The following is a 16,963-nucleotide window of genomic DNA, read 5'->3' as shown; positions in this document are numbered from 1 at the left end:
TTGGTCCTAAGGTGTCCGTTTCTGGAAGAGGAGAAGCCGGGTCCGTCACGCTCGCTCTCCTACGTTGTTCTGCGCGAGGAGGCTCTCGCCGAAGGAACGACAGAAAAAGCGAGCGTCGGGCTGCGGGGCGAGGCACGGTCCTCCACGCGGCCACTGACGCCGTAGCGGGCGGGGAGCCGAGCGCGCTGCCCCTGACCCGCCAGGGCGGTCCCCGCGGCAGCCACGAGGGCGCACGCAGAGCGGCCCCAACACCTGCGGCGCCGGCCGGGCCTCGGGGCTCCCCCCCACCCCCGGCGCAGAGCCCGCAGAGCCCGCAGAGCCCGCAGAGCCCGCAGAGCCCGCACGCCGGGGCCGAGGGAGCCCGCACGCCGGGGCCAGCGGGGCCAGCGGGGCCAGCGGGGCCAGCGGGGTTGCGGCGCGGCGCGGCAGGCGGCCTGCGCGGTGCGCCCGGTGCTGGCGGGCCCGGGGGGGGGGGGGGGGGAGGAGCCCGGGGGGGGAGGAGGAGGAGGAGGAGGAGCAGCAGCAGGAGCGGCGGGCGGTGGCCACGACCGCCACCACCAGGCAGAGGAAGAGTTCGCGGGGACGGAGAGACCCTCCTCCCCCTCGGAGCGTCCGCCGTCAGCTCTCGGAAAACCAGAATCCAAGATAAAGGAGGAGGCGGAAAGAGGGAGAAGGGAAAAGTGGGGACGGAGACGACGGCGACGACGTGAACGGTGAGCGCCGGGGCGCGGGGAGCCCGGGGCGCGGGGGCGGCGTGCGGAGCCGGAGCCCGAGCCGGAGCCGGAGCCCGAGCCCGAGCCCGAGCCGGAGCCGCAGCCCGCGGCGCCACCTCTGGGGCAGGTGCCGGCCCGCCGCGCTGCCTGGGACGCGGCCGCAGCTGCCCGCGGCGGAGCGCTCTGGGACCCGGGGCGCGCAGCGGGGGCACGTGGGCGCCGTCCCGAGCCCGGTCCGCGGGGGTCCGCCGGCGGCAGCCTCCTCGGGCCGGGGCGCGCAGACGCGGGAGGGCGGCCGCGGGCGCGGCGTGCGGTCCCGGGACCCCGGCTCCCTGGGCGCGGCGCGGGAGGCCGCCGCGGGACGCTCGCCCGGGCGCAGCGGGCAGGTAACGGCTGCGCTCCCAGCCGCGCGCGGGGCGAAGGGGGCGGCGGCCGCGGTGGCCCGTTGCTCGCCTGACTGCGCCGGGAGGCGAGGAAAAAGTTTTCGGCCTGGGTAGGGAACGCCCTTGCCTCGGGGAGTGCACGCAGGGCACTGGAGAGGGCGCGGGGAGCCGGTCGGCCGGTCGGGGGGCGTGTCGGAAACTTGCCTCCAGACCGCGCGCGACCTTGTGCCGAGCGCAGCGGGGGCCGCGAGGGCCGCGGGGGGCGCGGGGGGCGCGGGGGGCGCGGGGGGCCGCAGCGCCTGGATCCCGCGGCGGCGGCCGGAGGGGGCTCGGGACGCCCCGCCCGCGCTCGGAGCCTCCCCCGGGAGGGACGCGAGGCCCGGAGCGTCGGGGCCAGAGCAAGCGCTCGGCGCGCGGCGTGCGTGTGTGTCCGTGTGCGTGTCCGTGTGCTCGTGCCTGCGCGTGGCTTCCCTCGCGTGACGCCGAGCGACGCTGTCCGGGAGGCCGCGGCCGGCGCTCGGCAGCCCCGAGGCGGGGGGCCGTGGGGACGCGCCCAGCGTGACGCCCGGGCCGAGGCGGGTAGCCCGGGGCGCACCGGGCCGACCCCGAGAGTCCCCGCTGCGGGCGGCCGCGCCGCCTGGCCCGACCTCCTCCCGGGACGCCGCCTCGGACCGGCCTCTGGCCGCCGGGCTGACTTCCGCGCGGTCTTAGACCGGGAAGGGGGCGGCAGGCGGGGGGACCGGACCCGAGCGGCAGGTCGGTCGTCTTCGGGCCGCGCGGGCCGGAACTGTGGTCCTGTTCGGGGCGTGTGTGTGCGCGTGTGTGCGCGCGCGTGTGTCCGTGTGCGTGTGCGTGTGCGTGTGCAACTCTCCCGGCACACACGCTGGAAGCGGTAGAGGGAGCGGGGGCTTGGGAACCGCATCCCTGTGGACAGATGACAAGAATGCAAACACTCCTTTGCCAGCAAGTGTCGCCTGAACCTGTCCGATGGCTGTAAGGTTATGCTGTCCTCGGGCTGTCTGTGTTGCGACGTAGAGAGGACGGCTCTTCTTGGGAGGTAAATGGATTTATCCGAGCGTTTGTGTTGTTAAGGACACCGGTTATATCACTGCATGCTTTGCACAGACCTTTCATTCCTCTCCTGGCCTCTGAGTTCCAGCAAAACAGATAGCCTAGGCCCCCATTTTGGGTCTCTCCGGGTTACTATTTGAAAAATAATCTTTTTTCGAAGTGTATTTGTTGATTACGTAGTCCCAAATAATTTCATGTTGTGGTATCATTAAGTTGCGTGAAACATTCATCACTATTTCCTGTGTTTAAAACAATGCTCCTATATTTACTTAAGAAAGAGACCCTGCCTAAGGAATGCACTTAAGAAAGGGGAGAGCTGAACCCAGAACAAATACTTGCACATAGACAAAGTTGTGATAGTCATGTATTAATTTTAAAAGATTGGGCTCTTTCTGTTCCAAACGCGGTGGGATATATATGGCGTTGGGTGCACCCTCTTGTTAGGGGAGCTGGTATTGCGAAGAATACGTAGAACATGCCTACTTCTCCAGTGTGCATTCCGCATGCCACAGAATCCTATCCCTGAATAGCGTATCTTGAGATTTTGTTTACATGGTTTGTCTCAATTAGCTTAATATATAATTAGCTATTGTTGAGTTAGAAAGCATGTTATTTTTAAAAGGGTTTCCGTATGGGATATAACTTTATCTTAAATTACTAAATTAAAATCATTTATGTTGCAGATGTGATTTAGACTGTTTCTATAAGCTGGGGGGTGCTGTAAAATTGAATTTAACATGAAAGTCGTGATATTAAAGTGCCATTTATGTAAATGACATCAAATAATATTTATTCAAATAGACTTGATATTTAAAAAAGAAAATGAAATAAAGAGATTTTGAAAAACCCTTGACAATGTATATCTTTTGCATGGAAAATTATTGTAAGAGAAAAGTTTAGTTTGGAAAATTTGTGGAATTGGTTAACATACAGAGAAAGACTGAGAGCGTTATAAGAGTAGTTCTGCATTTAACTTATTTAGATACTTTGAAGTTAGAGAGATGTATGGATGCACATTACTCTATTTTTCTTTTGGGGAAAAAGGGGAATATCACCTCAAAAGTATTATTTATTTCTGAAGATGATTAAGCATACTGAGTTCTTGAGGATGCACCCATTTTCTTTTCCTTATAAAGACAAATGATTTACTTTCGTACTGAAAGAAAATGTGTTGTTTAAGGTACAGTGTGGTAAAGGTGTGAATGTCTTTTAATGATATTTTAGCTTTTAACTGCGGGCAACCTGTTGAGAATGAGCCTGGGGAAAAAAAAAAAAAGCATAAAATTCACAAACTAGAATTTTAGAATCCACACCAGTAAATTGGATAGAAAGAAAATTAAATGATGTAATTAAAAGCAAAGTTCCCATGTGCATTTGCAAATTATAAAGTAATAATTTTGTTCAGATTTTTACCTAAGATTTCCTCTGTCATTTCCCGGGCCAACATGTTGTCCTTGCCTAGCAAAGTTAACATTGGAAGAATTACTTGCCTACTCCTACATGGCCTGGACATTGTCACTGTAACTATTAAGAAACTAGGTCTTCTTTGCAATGCAGGGAAGTTTATACTGAGAACAGCTGTGGTGTAGTGGCACTTCAGATATGAAATGAATGAATTGTGAATCATGAAGATGGAGTCTCTGATGGGTATGCAGAGAGATGCATCTGTCCTTCACTTATGGAATCTAATTTTAGGTCATAATATATTGTGACCCATAGCATTATCTTCACTTTGTAGTTCTGAAGGATCAGTGAGTACTTGGAAAGGTTTCATTTTATACTTCATTTAATATAATTCGTTTGTGAATTTAAAATACACTTTTCTTGCAAGAGAATATAAAAAAGACATAGATGGCTCCAAGAAAAAGTTAATTGCCTCTACCTACCATGGTTATTTAAAAAAACAATAATCAGCATAATAAATTATGCCTTATGCTTAATCCTTGAATGTGGTGCTTCCCTATGTGTGATGGCAGTGAAATGTTCCACAGGATTTTTTTTTTTTTTTAACCTACCAATCTCATTTAGTCCAGTGGACTCTTCGTTATCAATCTTAACAGAACTTTGGGATAGAATTGCAGCCTCAGTGGAAAGTTTTGATTTTAGGGGAGAAAGGTAAAGAGATCATCTAATGAATTTGACAAGCGGCAAAGCCTGTCAAGTTGGAAGGTAATTTCTCACGTCTGATGGACTCTGTCTTTTCCATTAGGGAAGTGGTCCTTGTTCAGATCAAATTAGAAGTAGTTCTCTGAATCCTAAATCAGTAGTCATGGCCCTTCTTGCTCTACCAGCACTCCAGAAGAAAGTCTGTGTAGGCACCCCCTTTCATTGTTACCCTGCATTCGCATTCAGAGGGCTCCTTTAGACTGCTTCATTCCCTTCCATCTATCTTGGGCTGTATAGATCTGCATTTGTATTGCCTTCAAATAAGGAAATAAAGACAGTTTTGTTGCAGTGAAGCTATTGAAAATATTAAATCACAATGGACCTTAGAAAAAAATTGTGTTTCCTCCCTAGCGGCATACAAGTGGAGGGGAGAAGTAGTTGCCCTGTGCTTGCTGCAGAGTGCTTTTGAGGGTCCAAAGAAGTGATGCATGTGAAAGTGATTTTTGAACAGTCCCTGAAGCACTATTAAATGTGATGTGCGATTCAGACCCTTAATTAATATTATTTGATGTCAGGTACGGAGAGCCAGAGTATAGGTGTCCCTCTGGCTCAGTAGTCGGTTGCCTTGTGTTCCTTTTTGTGCACATGTTTTGGCAGCTTGTAGACTCCCCAGCCTCTGGCAGGCTCTCCCCTTTCAGGCTGGCAGTTCTGCTGTCCACCTGTTGAAACTTCCTGCTCATCCACTCCTGAAGGCCAAGTACTCTGGCTGGCATGCACCTTCTTAGACTTTTCTCTGCCCAGACTGTGGCTGCAGCTCCCCACATTGACACAGTCCTGAGATCCCTTGGCAGTGACAGCAAGCCAACAGAAGGCATATTTGAACCACTGCCACCTTCTTCCCACCCTGAAGCCAGCTAGAATAGGAACACTTCGAGGAGAAACAATGATGGGAGAAAATGTGTGAATAAAATTGGACAAACAGTAGCCGGCAGATGCATGGCAGCTTTGAGCTCTAGCCTTCTCCTGCCCTGTGCTGCGTGAGACTTAGAGGCTGGGCTTCTGGATTCTTCTACCAGTGAACTCCACAGAACGGAATGTGAGCTTGGTTCACCTGGCCTAACCCCAGTGAGCTCTAGTGTTTGCCATGCCTAGCTGGCCTCAGTTTCTCTTAACTCTTGTCATATTTGCCATCTCTGAGGCTAGCCTTCTCCTATGTTTGCATTTTTAGTACTAGACTCTTGCCTGGAAGGACTTTAGCGATGACCTTGGCAGTGAGCCTCACCCTTGCCAAGAACTTCTCTCCAGGAGCAAGACTGTTCTTTCTCTTCTAAGTCTCTGATGCAGCCCTAAAGTGGACAACCTCCCCCACCCCCGGCCTAAGGCTCAGCCACCCTCCTGACAGTGTATCGTTTCTGCCTGGAGACTTGTGCAGCCAAGTTCCACTTGACAAATAAAATCTCCTTGTGTGTCATTGTTGGCAGGATCAAATCTCAGTTCTCCACACTCCTCCTGGCCACTGTAATTTGAGTTGCTGACTATCCACTACAAAATTAATTCTTCATTAGGTCATTTGTTCTAGCCTAGCCCTAGCTTATTTCCTGTCCCCAGTGTTCCCTTGAAATCTGGCACACCAGCTGAGCCATGACATATTCTACCTTCAGTCACCCCTGCTGCAGGAAGTAGTGCTAGTATAGACATCCTGGGTCAGGCAGGATATCCTCCAACTACTGCTATTCAGATAAAATTCAGGTAAGATTAAGCCAAAGTAAAATATTACCAGCCCATTTCAGGGAGGTTGGGGCTACCAGATGTCTACTACAGAGAACCATGCATTTATGTGAGGTGTTCTTCTGCTAAGGTCTCCTAATTTATCACAGGTAGCCATGGCCATGGAATTAAACTCATACCAGAATATCCTGCTAATGAGCTTTAGGAGGAGGGATCTACCAACAGCCTTTGTCAAACACTTCTTTTAAACTTACCACTTTGGAGCAGATTCCCTTGTTGGAATTGCCCATGGGACTCAGTCAGGAGGAAACCCAGTTACTGTTCAACTAAGCACTTCTTGCCCACAGCCATTTGGAGTTTAATCTAGCCATCTCTTAACTCCAGTGGATCCCAATCCAGTTGTATTTGGCAGAAACCAAGAATCCATATAAATTTCAAGTAATCCTGGGTTCTATGTGTCTACTATGTATGTATCTATCTAGATAAATATCTGTCTATATCTATTTGTATTCACCGAGAAGTGTTATTGAACACAGTGATTTTTTGGTGTGATTTTCCATTTTTTTTTACTTCAAAATAGTCTAAAAGCACAGTTTATCTCATGTGGAGATCTCTCAAGTCGTCTGCATTGGAAAGAAGTTCTCATGCATAAAATGGGTGTGGAGATCCTCATGTCTTGTTTTCCTGTGAGTCCTCACATGATAATAACATGTACTATGTACATTACCTTGTGGGAAGGGAAACATTTGGGAAAACTGGAATTGACACAGTATTCCTTCATATGGAGTCTTCCTTTCTTTCTTCTTTGCCCCAAATCCCCAGGCAACCTTTTTCAACTTTCCTTGAGTGTAGCTATCATTCTGCTTTTCTTGTGATAAATTATTTTCAACCCTTTAATTCATTTAATTGTGAGAAACTGAAAATTTAAGCAACCACAAGGCATATGTCCTTCCACCAAATTTTGGTTGTACTGTCCTTAAGAGTAAATGTGACCGTCAAGGATAACCCCGGTAGGATTTGTGAAGTTAGATTCATGAGAGTATAAGTACATTTTAATTTGCTTGCCTGAGTAAAATGAGTCTGTCAGTCCATCTGCCTGTCTCTCTGTCTATCTGTTGTTTATCTACTTTCTCTCTGTCTTGTATCCATCTCTACTTTCCACTCACATGTGAGCGTAGATCTCTGTGGTAACTCCCCCTGTCAGTGTTCAGTGTTCATGTAACGTGCCAGGCACCAAGGACATCATTTTTTGGATTCACAAGAGAGTGAACCAGGGCTGTGCCTTCCAGGAGCTTATAATCTGCATGAGTTGAGGGCAACTCCAGAAATCTAATAGTTGGAAGGTGATGTTAGGTGCTGTATTGATTTCCCATGTGCCTTAAGTCAAAAGAAATGTATTCTCTCATAATTCTGTAGGCCAGAAGTCTGAAATCAAGGTTCAGGCAGGTGCACAATTCCTCCGAAGACTCTTGGGGAAAACCCTTCCTTGTCACCTGCAGCTTCCGGTGGCTGTTATATTCCTTGACTTATGCTGCCACTAGTCTCTGCCTCCTCTTTTTCTTGTGTGTCCCCCTCTCTATGTGCGTGTCTTATGAGGATACATGTGATTTCATTTAAGACCCACCCAGAAAATCCAGGATAAGCTCCTCCTTCCAGAAGTCTTAACCGTCACATCTCTTACCATATAAGATAATATTTACAGGTTTTGAGAACTAGTATGTGGACATATATTTTGAGGGACCACCGTTCGGTCAACTACAGATGTCATTGATGAGCAACATTCTACTTTGTGATTCCTTATTGAATTGTGTGTTCTGCAGGCTTTGAGAAATTAATGCTTGCAAGGTGGCCTTTTCCCTTTCCAGAGAGCAGTGAGAAGCAGATCCTCTTTATATCGAGTCAAAATTCTGATTCTTAGCTGTGCTTGTTTACCCTCCTAATAATTCTGAGAATTATGAAGAGAATGCTTCTGATCTTTCTTCCATAAGAAAATCCTTAAAGTGTAACGGTTTAAAGTTAATTCAACCTAGTGTTTTATCCCCTTTGAAATTTTTACCTTTATTCTTTTTTTAAGATTTTATTTATTTATTTGAGAAAGAGAGTACATGTGCACAAATTGGAGGGAGGGGAAGAGGGAGAAGGAGAAGGAGACTCCTCACTGAGCAGGGAGCCTGATGCGGGGCTTGATTCCAGGACCTTACGATTGTGACCTGAGCCGAAGGCAGATGCTTCACCCACTGAGCCACCCAGGGGCCCCTAAATATTTTTTAGCTTTATTCTTAATCTTTTCACTTGCACGGAGTGCCTAAGATCCAAACCCAATCCCCCCACACATACACACACCTAATTTCACTACCCTGTGACCCTAATCTTTGGCTCTCACCAGGTTCACAAAAAACACTCTGCTGAATGTCATCTGTGACCTCTTAGTCACAAAGCAAGTGACCCTTCCGTAGGTGTCCCCTGTGACTTCTTAGCAACACCTTTCCTCTCCCTTTATTTTCAAAGCATCATACTTCCCTGGCTCTTCTCCCCTTTGGCTTCTCTGCCTCCTCCTAGCCTCCCCACCCGTCTCTTAAGTAGTGCAAGGCTCTGTAAAAATTTCTCCTTGGCTGACGTCCATGCCTTTTCACCCCCTCCTCCTTTTATAATTGTATTAATTTTATGGCTTCTAGTGCCCTCAGTATGGATCACACCCATATCATGGTCTCTAAGCGTGGCTTGGCTTCTGGAGGGTGGATTTCCATGAGCTGGCTGGACAGCACAGCCTTCATCTGTTTCCTCCTTATCCTGCTCCTCTGGGGTTTCCTATTTCTATGAATAGCCTGACCATCCTACAGCTCAGCATTTCTGAGTAATCTTGATTTATGCCCTTCCATTGCCTCCCACATTTAGTCAGATGCCAAATTGTAATAATTCAACCAAGTAAGAGTTCAAACCTTTTGGCTTCTTTTCTTTCCTATTACCAGCACCTTGATTTATTGCTTTTCTAACTTTAGTGTGCATTCAAATCACATAGAGATCTTGGTAAAAGAAAGACTTTGGATCAGGAGGTCTGGGCTGGGGCCTGAGAATCTACATTTCTACAAGCCCAGGTGATGGGGATGCTAATGCAAGTCATGCCTTCTATACACTTTTCTCCCACAATCTCTGAGCTTCCCAGATGATTTCATTGACTATGCCCTCTTCTTCTAGTCTATTTTAATACAGATCACTTTTATTGAAGACCAATCTGACCATTTTTTTCTAGTATCCTCAGAAAACTGCTTTGATATCCTCTTCTATTATTATTGAATGACAATTAAATCTGTTATATCAGCATTCAACTAGCATTTGACTTGTTCTGTAGCTTGGATTTACATTTTAAATTCAATTCCAAGTCTCAAGGTCACCTTTCACTTTACCCCTAGCACTTGCTGTTCTGTATACGCTCTGCCATTTTCATGACTTTCATGTGTTTTTATGCTGCCTAGAATGCCCTTTCTTCCACATCCTCATGGGCCCAGATTTTAGCAATTTGTCAAGGACTGCTTGAACTGACATTTCTTACTATGAATTCATCTTTTAGTCTTTATCAGATTCTCAGTTCCATCACTGGTCACATTTACTCGTGTGTGTGTGTGTGTGTGTAAATTATTTCAAATACTGGAGTGTGAAGTCCTTGAAGATGCCATGTCTCATTTGTCCTTGATTGCCCTAAAGGACTCTATATGGAGTCTTCCTGTAAATGCTCAGTATACTCATCAACAATATAAAATGTATAAATAGAGGGCAGCCCCCGTGGCTCAGCGGTTTAGCACCGCCTTCGGCCCCCGGGTGTGATCCTGGAGACCTGGGATTGAGCTCCCTGCATGGAGCCTGCTTCTCCCTCTGCCTTGTGTCCCTGCCTCTCTCCCTCTCTCTCTCTCTCTCTCTCTCTCTCTCTCTCTGTGTCTGACATGAATAAATAAAGTCTTTAAAACAAAAGGCTATAAAATGTGTAAATATAGTATATTTGCTGCTTTATTGTTATGAAAGTAATAGAGATTATACTAAAAATCAAACATTACAAGAATATATATGATGTGAAAAGTAAAAGTCTGTCATGACCCAGTGCCTATGGTTAACAAATTTGGTACATAATCCTCTGATACTTCTTAAAATAAGCTCTGTACCCAGTGTGGGGCTTGAACGCCTGACTGCAAGATCAAGAGTCACATCTCTACTGACTGAGCCAACCAGGCACCCCAGTCCTCTGATATTTTTTCTGTATACATCCTCACATTTACTTTATACAAACCTGAGATAATAATATATTTTTGTGACCAGACTTTAAATGTAAATCTACCTCCCTAATTTTTAAAATCTGCAATGTTTTCCAAAATATCTACTGATTTCACTGCATAAAAATCAGTCCACTTAAAATGGCCCAGCAGAATAGAAATATGTTTACTTTGAAATTGTGATCAGTTAAGCTTGTTTTTATTCAGCACTTTCTTTGCCCCCGGGATTAGACACTTTAGATTTGTCAGAGTAAGACATAATACTGCCCCAATAGGCACAGGCTATTCTTGTACCTTCAGGCTAATGTTGGCAGGTGGGTTGGTGGAGATGTAGTGGTCACTCATGCTTGATGCCAGATTGCAGTCATTATGTTTGATGACATGGACTCTCAGATAGCTGAATTTTATATTGAAATTTAAACTTTCTGGTACTTTTAGATCTGTAAAGAGCAGATGATTCATTTTGAATTATGAATGTGGACATTTATTTAACATACATATATATATGTATATTATTTTTTGTTTCATGAATGAATCTAAGCTTAGGGTAAAAGAACCAAAAAATCTCTAACAAAGATCTAACAAAATTGTTTTGTATATTTAATAAAAATGTAATTTAGGGAGAAGTGCCAAAAAAAAGTCCTATGTATTATGTCTTAGAATGTCAGTAAGTGAAGACACAATATAAGGCATTTGTTGAAAAGAAAATTCTTATAGAAGTAAAAATCAAAATTCCTCTAAGAATTTTGGAGAGACAACTCATAATAAAGATGCATGTTTGCTACTACTACCATATTTGTTCATTTTTGAAAAATCGTCTTTGTGGTAGAATTCTGGAAGATCATTTGCCTGGATGGTGGGAGGGGTGAAGTATGTTTGGGCATCTGCAGTTGTCCATGAAGCTGGTCATGTGTTATGAAGAAAAAATCTGGAAGTAGAAAGACAATAAACGGCTAACAACTTGGAAATGAATGAGACTCTTGTGGTCAGAGTTAGTGAAATTATATGGAGTACGTTTCTACATCTTATGTCTTATATTTGAGGAAACCAAGATCCCAAGACGTTCAGTGATTCACCCAAGGTCAGAGACTTAATAAGCCTGGGTCTTTGGACCCCACATCTGGATTTCTGTGTTCTTTCTGTGTTCTTCTGTGCTGAATCTCTTGCCTGGAGTCATATTCGCCTGGAGATCCCAGCTGCGATTTGGATTTTGGTGATGGCAGACCCAGTTCTCTTCCCTTGAGTGTGGAGCATCCATTTCTGGACATTTCCATGAATACTATCAACTGGGCACTTCTAATGTTCCATTTGGACATTAGAACCGATCACCTGTCCCCAAAATATTCCTCCTGTTTTTCCTATATTAATTGATTGTATCACAGTCACCCTGGGGTCTCAGAGTCCACCTTCTGCATCTTTATTTCCTGAACGTGTCTCCCGGCTCTCAGTCTGCTTTTCCCTATTCTGTAAGGAGGTCAAAGTCATTTACAGTTTCACTCAGTTCCACTGTCCTTTTCTCCCTCTGCTGGGGCATTGCGGCCACCTTGGGCTGCCGGAGGGTTTTTGCATGGGCCTTCATGCTCTTACCTCAGGGTTTCTGTCCAGAATCCCCCATGCCTCCTGAGATGCCAGCCCTGCTCTGACTGTGAGTGAGCCTGCAGATACTGGAGGCTCACTTTCCAGTCCTCTTGCCCCTTGGCTGTATTATTCCCCTGTCTGCTATAACATTTGCCATACTTGTTTGTACTGGAACTAAATTATGTAAATAAGGGGCTTCTCCTTTAGGTTTTCAGCATCTTATCTCATCGGGAGCCTCCATTATTTATTTTTCTATCTATAGTAACTTGGTGTTCCAATAAAAAATAAATAAATTAATTTAAAAAATAACTTGATGTTGTAAAATCTGAATGAGAAACTCACAGAATCTGTCCCTGTATGGGCAGAGATTTTTATGGGTTTTTTTTTTTTTTTTTTTTTTTTCACTGATATATCCCAAAGACCAAAAACAGCACTTGGCAACTAATAGACTCACATTATGTATTTGTGGTTAAGTGAATTCCCTCTTACTACTCCTTTTGGGGAGGAAAATTAAATAGGAGATTTAGCAGTTTTCAGTGTATCTTCATAATGACAAAATAGTTTGTATGTTAATAAACAGCAGTTCTTGATGAGTATCATACAGACCACAATAGAATTATCCCAGGTCAGACTCAGAGTTTCACTTGCTTTGGAGGGTTGTCTGTGTAGTTATAATGGTTACACTGGTGACCCTAACATTTTGAGAGGTGTGGTTCTTTCAGATAGCAACCTCCTAATATGGTGCCTCTCGTCAACTAGTGCCAATTATACTCTTGAAGTAGTCATTACTGGTTGATATCTTAAGTAGCCAACTCTCTTGAGGGATTCTTGTAACTACTGGAAAGATTTAGAAATTTTGATGTTTCAGGGCACCTGGGTGGCTCAGTTGGTTAAGGGTCTGCCCTCTGCTCAGGTCATGATCCCGGGGTCCTAGGATGGAGCCCCACGTTGGGCTCCCTGCTCGGTGTGTGTGTGTGTGTGTGTGTGTGGGGGGGGGGTTCTGCTTTTCCCTCTGCCTCTGCCTCTGCCCCTCCCCTCTCCTGCTCATGTTCTCATTCTCTTAACTAAATAAATGGGATCTAAAAAAAAAAAAAAAAAAAAAAAAGAATGAGTACCCAATAAAAAAGGATTGGTAACAAAAAATAAAAATAAAATAGTTCTGTGTCTATAGCCATACAGAACCCAAGATTGAGAATCACCTGAGGTGGTTGTTAAAAATACAATCTTGAGGATTGAAACCAGACCGGTTTTAGTCAGTTTTGAATCAGAATGGAGTCAGGTTCTGTCAGGCTGCTTTTTAAATAAATATCTCAAATGATACTTATGCTTGCTAAATTTTAAGACTCACTAATTGAATAACAGTGTGTGTGAGAGAGAGACAGAGATAGAGATTGAAAGAGAAAGATTTTTTTTTTTTTTTTTTCCTAAGTAGATTCTGTGTAGCCTAGTTGGCAACCGGGACATTATCTTAGGCTGTTCTCTCTGGTAAGATGAGTCATATTCAATTTAGGGTGTTTCTCAGGCTTTGAGGAAGGGTGGAGTGCTCTTTTCCATTGGAATTTAAACACAAGCGAGCAAGGACAGATCTCAGGTGTAGAAATAAGATGAAACTCTTTCCATTGAATGTACTACACCGTATCTAAATATATTTTTGTGTGTGTTTTTAAAAAAACATGGATATGTGTTCGCAGGTGGTATTAAAACAGAAGTTCTTATCACAAATATAATATGACCCTTTTGATCATATTATATTATGAAACTATGATAAGCAGACCATATTTTTGCATATGTGTAGTGCTGTATTTAGGGATTATCTTTCTAAGTAAGTATATGACATATATTATTGATACGAAAAACATAATGTCAAGAAAGTGAGACAAAATAGTCTAGAACTGCTGCATATGTGCATAATAATTCAGTTATTATGAATATTCATAAAAATTGGCATAGATTAGTTTTGCTCATTAAAGGGCATTCTATGTAGATCTAGAATTAAGTTTTAAAATGCATGTATAAAGCAGTTAATTGTATTTTACAAATTTAAAGTATATTATATTAGTTTTTAGAGAATTAAATAAAATTATCAATCACCTCTATTCTTTAGAATTTTAGGAATTCCTGTGGCAGGCAACCCATAGTCTGATCTGTTTCCCATTCTTCTGCTAGCCATTCACTAGTTCATTAAATTTATTAAGTTTCCTGAATTGTTTCAGGCACTGATCTAGGTGCTAGAGATAAAGGGATGAATAAACATGCCATGATGCTGCCTTCACGGAACTTCTATCTTTGTGAAGATCTATAGGCTCTGAAAGTATTCCCAAGGGGTTCTAAACAGGCCTGCCCTAACTTGGTGACAAGATCAGAGAGATATGGGTATTGGACTAGCATGGCCAGTTAGATGTGTGACCTTCCTAGGTTTTACTTTTCTCCTACCTTTTAAATTTACAGCTTAGATTGAATTTTTCTAAAAAAAATTTTGAGTGTTTTCTATAAAAATAAGGCTGCTGATACTGATTTTTGCCACTAGATGGCAGGCATCTGCACTTGTGTGTCCACTGAATGGGTCAAGTCTTGAAAAATTAAAATGAAGTTCAAAATGAATCCCTTGACATGAGAAAGTGTTAGTTCCACAGGAGGTAGAGATAGGGGTTGCTGTTACATTCCATAGATTTCAGGCTTTAAATATGACCTGTCTTTACTCCCTGACATTCAGTTTATTTTTTGTTTTGTTTTGTTTTGTTTTGTTTTGTTTTGGCACTTCATTTTTAATGTGGCATTTTTAATGTGCTTGTTTCTTTTTAAACACAGAGCAACCCATTTTTTAAACCCTTTTTGAGGGCAGCCCGGTGGCTCAGTGTTTTAGCACTGCCTTCGGCCCTAGGTGTGATCCTGGAGACCCAGGATCAAGTCCCACAACAGGCTCCCTGCATGGAGCCTGCTTCTTCCTCTGCTTGTGTCTCTCCCTCGCTCTCTGTGTGTCTCTCATGAATAAATAAATAAAATCTTAAAAAAAATAAACCCGGGGATCCCTGGGTGGCTCAGTGGTTTGGCGCCCGCCTTTGGCCCGGGGCGCGATCCTGGAGTCCAGGGATCGAGTCCCGCGTGGGGGTCCCTGCATGGAGCCTGCTTCTCCCTCTGCCTGTGTCTCTGCCCCCTCCCCCATCATGAATAAATAAATAAATAAATCTTTTTAAAAAATCAACCCTTTTTGAAAGTCACATATATTGCTGAAGTTACAATGTAAGATATTATTTTATCTTATGTTATAATATTTAAATTGTTATAAGATATGAGATATATTAGCTAGAATAGAAATTTTCTACCATACTTTGACCAGTGTTCCCTTTATATACATGAAAAAAAGTTAAAATAGACTTCGCAAGCTGAGACCTAGATGAACACACCTGGTGGACCCAGGCAGTGTGCTACTACTCCAGATGTGTGAGAAACAGAGGTTTCTTTCTTTTTATGGTGACAGAAGAAACAAAGATACAAGAAACCCAGCCTGACTACTGCATTTGATATACTGTTGGTTACAGGAATCCAGAGAAAATGAAACATGAACAGAAGTTCTATCCAAATCATATGTGTACACCAAGATTAACATCACCATTACAAAGTGAAAAGCTGACTCAAATCCTGCTAATGAAGATCCCATCTATTTATCCTTTTTTCAGCACAGAAGTAACTAACCGAATCATGACATAAAGTGTGTCTTTTAAAAGACTGTGTGCTTTCCAAGTCCAAAGCAGACCAACCTATAAAGAAGTAGTACTTACTCTTAAAATTTTTTTAAATCCCATACCAAGTACAAATGCTGTCTTTGACTTCCTATGCAGCTTGGACAGGATTGTTTTAGGGCAACTAAGTTCAGAAGGGTCTATAAAAAATTGTGGCAAAGTCTTGTCCTTAGATATGTGTTTGTATCTACAAGAATGTTAATTTGTTATATAGAGTTATCTGAGCCAAGTTGTTCTTGGGACTCAAAGGGTGGAGAAGCCAAATCTTTTTGGAAGGATTCCAGGAACTTCTCAGTTGCAAGAATTTCACTTGAGAGATACTTTAAAGGACCAGTAAGATTTAAATAGAAGGAGATGCAAGGCATGCTAGTCAGGCAAAAATTACCTTATGTGCAGAGACTCTCTGCTATTTTTCTGTCTGAACCTGGAACATTCCACCTCGGATACTTTGCATGTACTATTCTATCTGTCTGGAACGCTCTCTGGAAATCTATACAGCTTGCTTCACTTCCTTTAGGTCTTCCTCTAGGGTCACCTGCTCACAGCATTCTCTGACCAACTCATCTGAAATGACGTGCACTCTCTTCCATGATTCACAATCTCCTCATTCTACCATCTTTCTCCTCATCATAAATACCACCACCCAACATCATGTATATTTACCTCTTCATTTATTGTCTCTTTATAATCACTGTAATATGAGCTCTCTGAGACCAAGAACTTGATCCTTTTTTTAATCTCTGAATCTCTAGTTCCTAGAACACTGCCTGGCCCACAGTAGGCTCACAACAAACACTAACTGAATAATAAATAAATAGTGCCACTTTTGTGTTTCTTACTGCAGAAACAAAATCTGACAAACCCACCCCATATTGTCCTTTCGACCATGGCCTTTTCTTTCTACACACCCATGTTAAAGTCATCACTGGGACTCCTAGGTGGCTCAGTGGGTGAGGGTCTGCCTTTGGCTCAGGGCGCGATCCCGGGATCCTGGGATCGAGTCCCGCTTCGGGCTCTCTGTGAGGAGCCTGCTTCTCCCTCTGCCTGTGTCTCTGCCTCTCTGTGTGTGTGTCTCTCATGAATAAATAAATAAAATATTTAAAAAAAATACTGTCATCACTAATAGCATCATTTATAGTGAATTACGAGATTCCAGACTAGGAGCTTGAGGCTTAAGCAGATCAACTATTTTTTCTTGCTATTGAGAAGTAGCCTTAAAAAATATTATTATAATCTGGTTTGAAGGGTGCTGATCTGTGGGCATAATCATGAGGAGACCAACAGTCCTAATCCTGTAAATTTTGATCTGATGATGGCTGGATAGAAGACACTCACTGGAGGCACTGCTTCTCTGGAACCTGCGGACCCAGACACACACTTAA

General features: G+C 44.3%; 1 protein-coding gene across 8 annotated transcripts in view; it reads left to right on the top strand.

Annotated features, from left to right (window-relative positions):
- Positions 1 to 500: 500 nt before the first annotated feature.
- Positions 501 to 16,963, top strand: part of CHRM3 (cholinergic receptor muscarinic 3) — a 495,173-nt gene continuing 478,710 nt past the window's right edge. For all 8 annotated transcript variants that reach the window (XM_038533800.1, XM_038533804.1, XM_038533803.1 and 5 more), the window contains exon 1: positions 501 to 713. The gene's annotated coding sequence lies outside the window, so the exon portion shown is untranslated. The remainder of the gene's footprint in view (positions 714 to 16,963) is intronic.

The sequence above is a fragment of the Canis lupus genome, chromosome 4 (assembly GCF_011100685.1).
Source record: "Canis lupus familiaris isolate Mischka breed German Shepherd chromosome 4, alternate assembly UU_Cfam_GSD_1.0, whole genome shotgun sequence".
NCBI classification, from domain to species: domain Eukaryota; kingdom Metazoa; phylum Chordata; class Mammalia; order Carnivora; family Canidae; genus Canis; species Canis lupus.
Note: the sequence above shows the minus strand (reverse complement) of the source record. Positions and strands in the feature narration are given on the sequence as shown.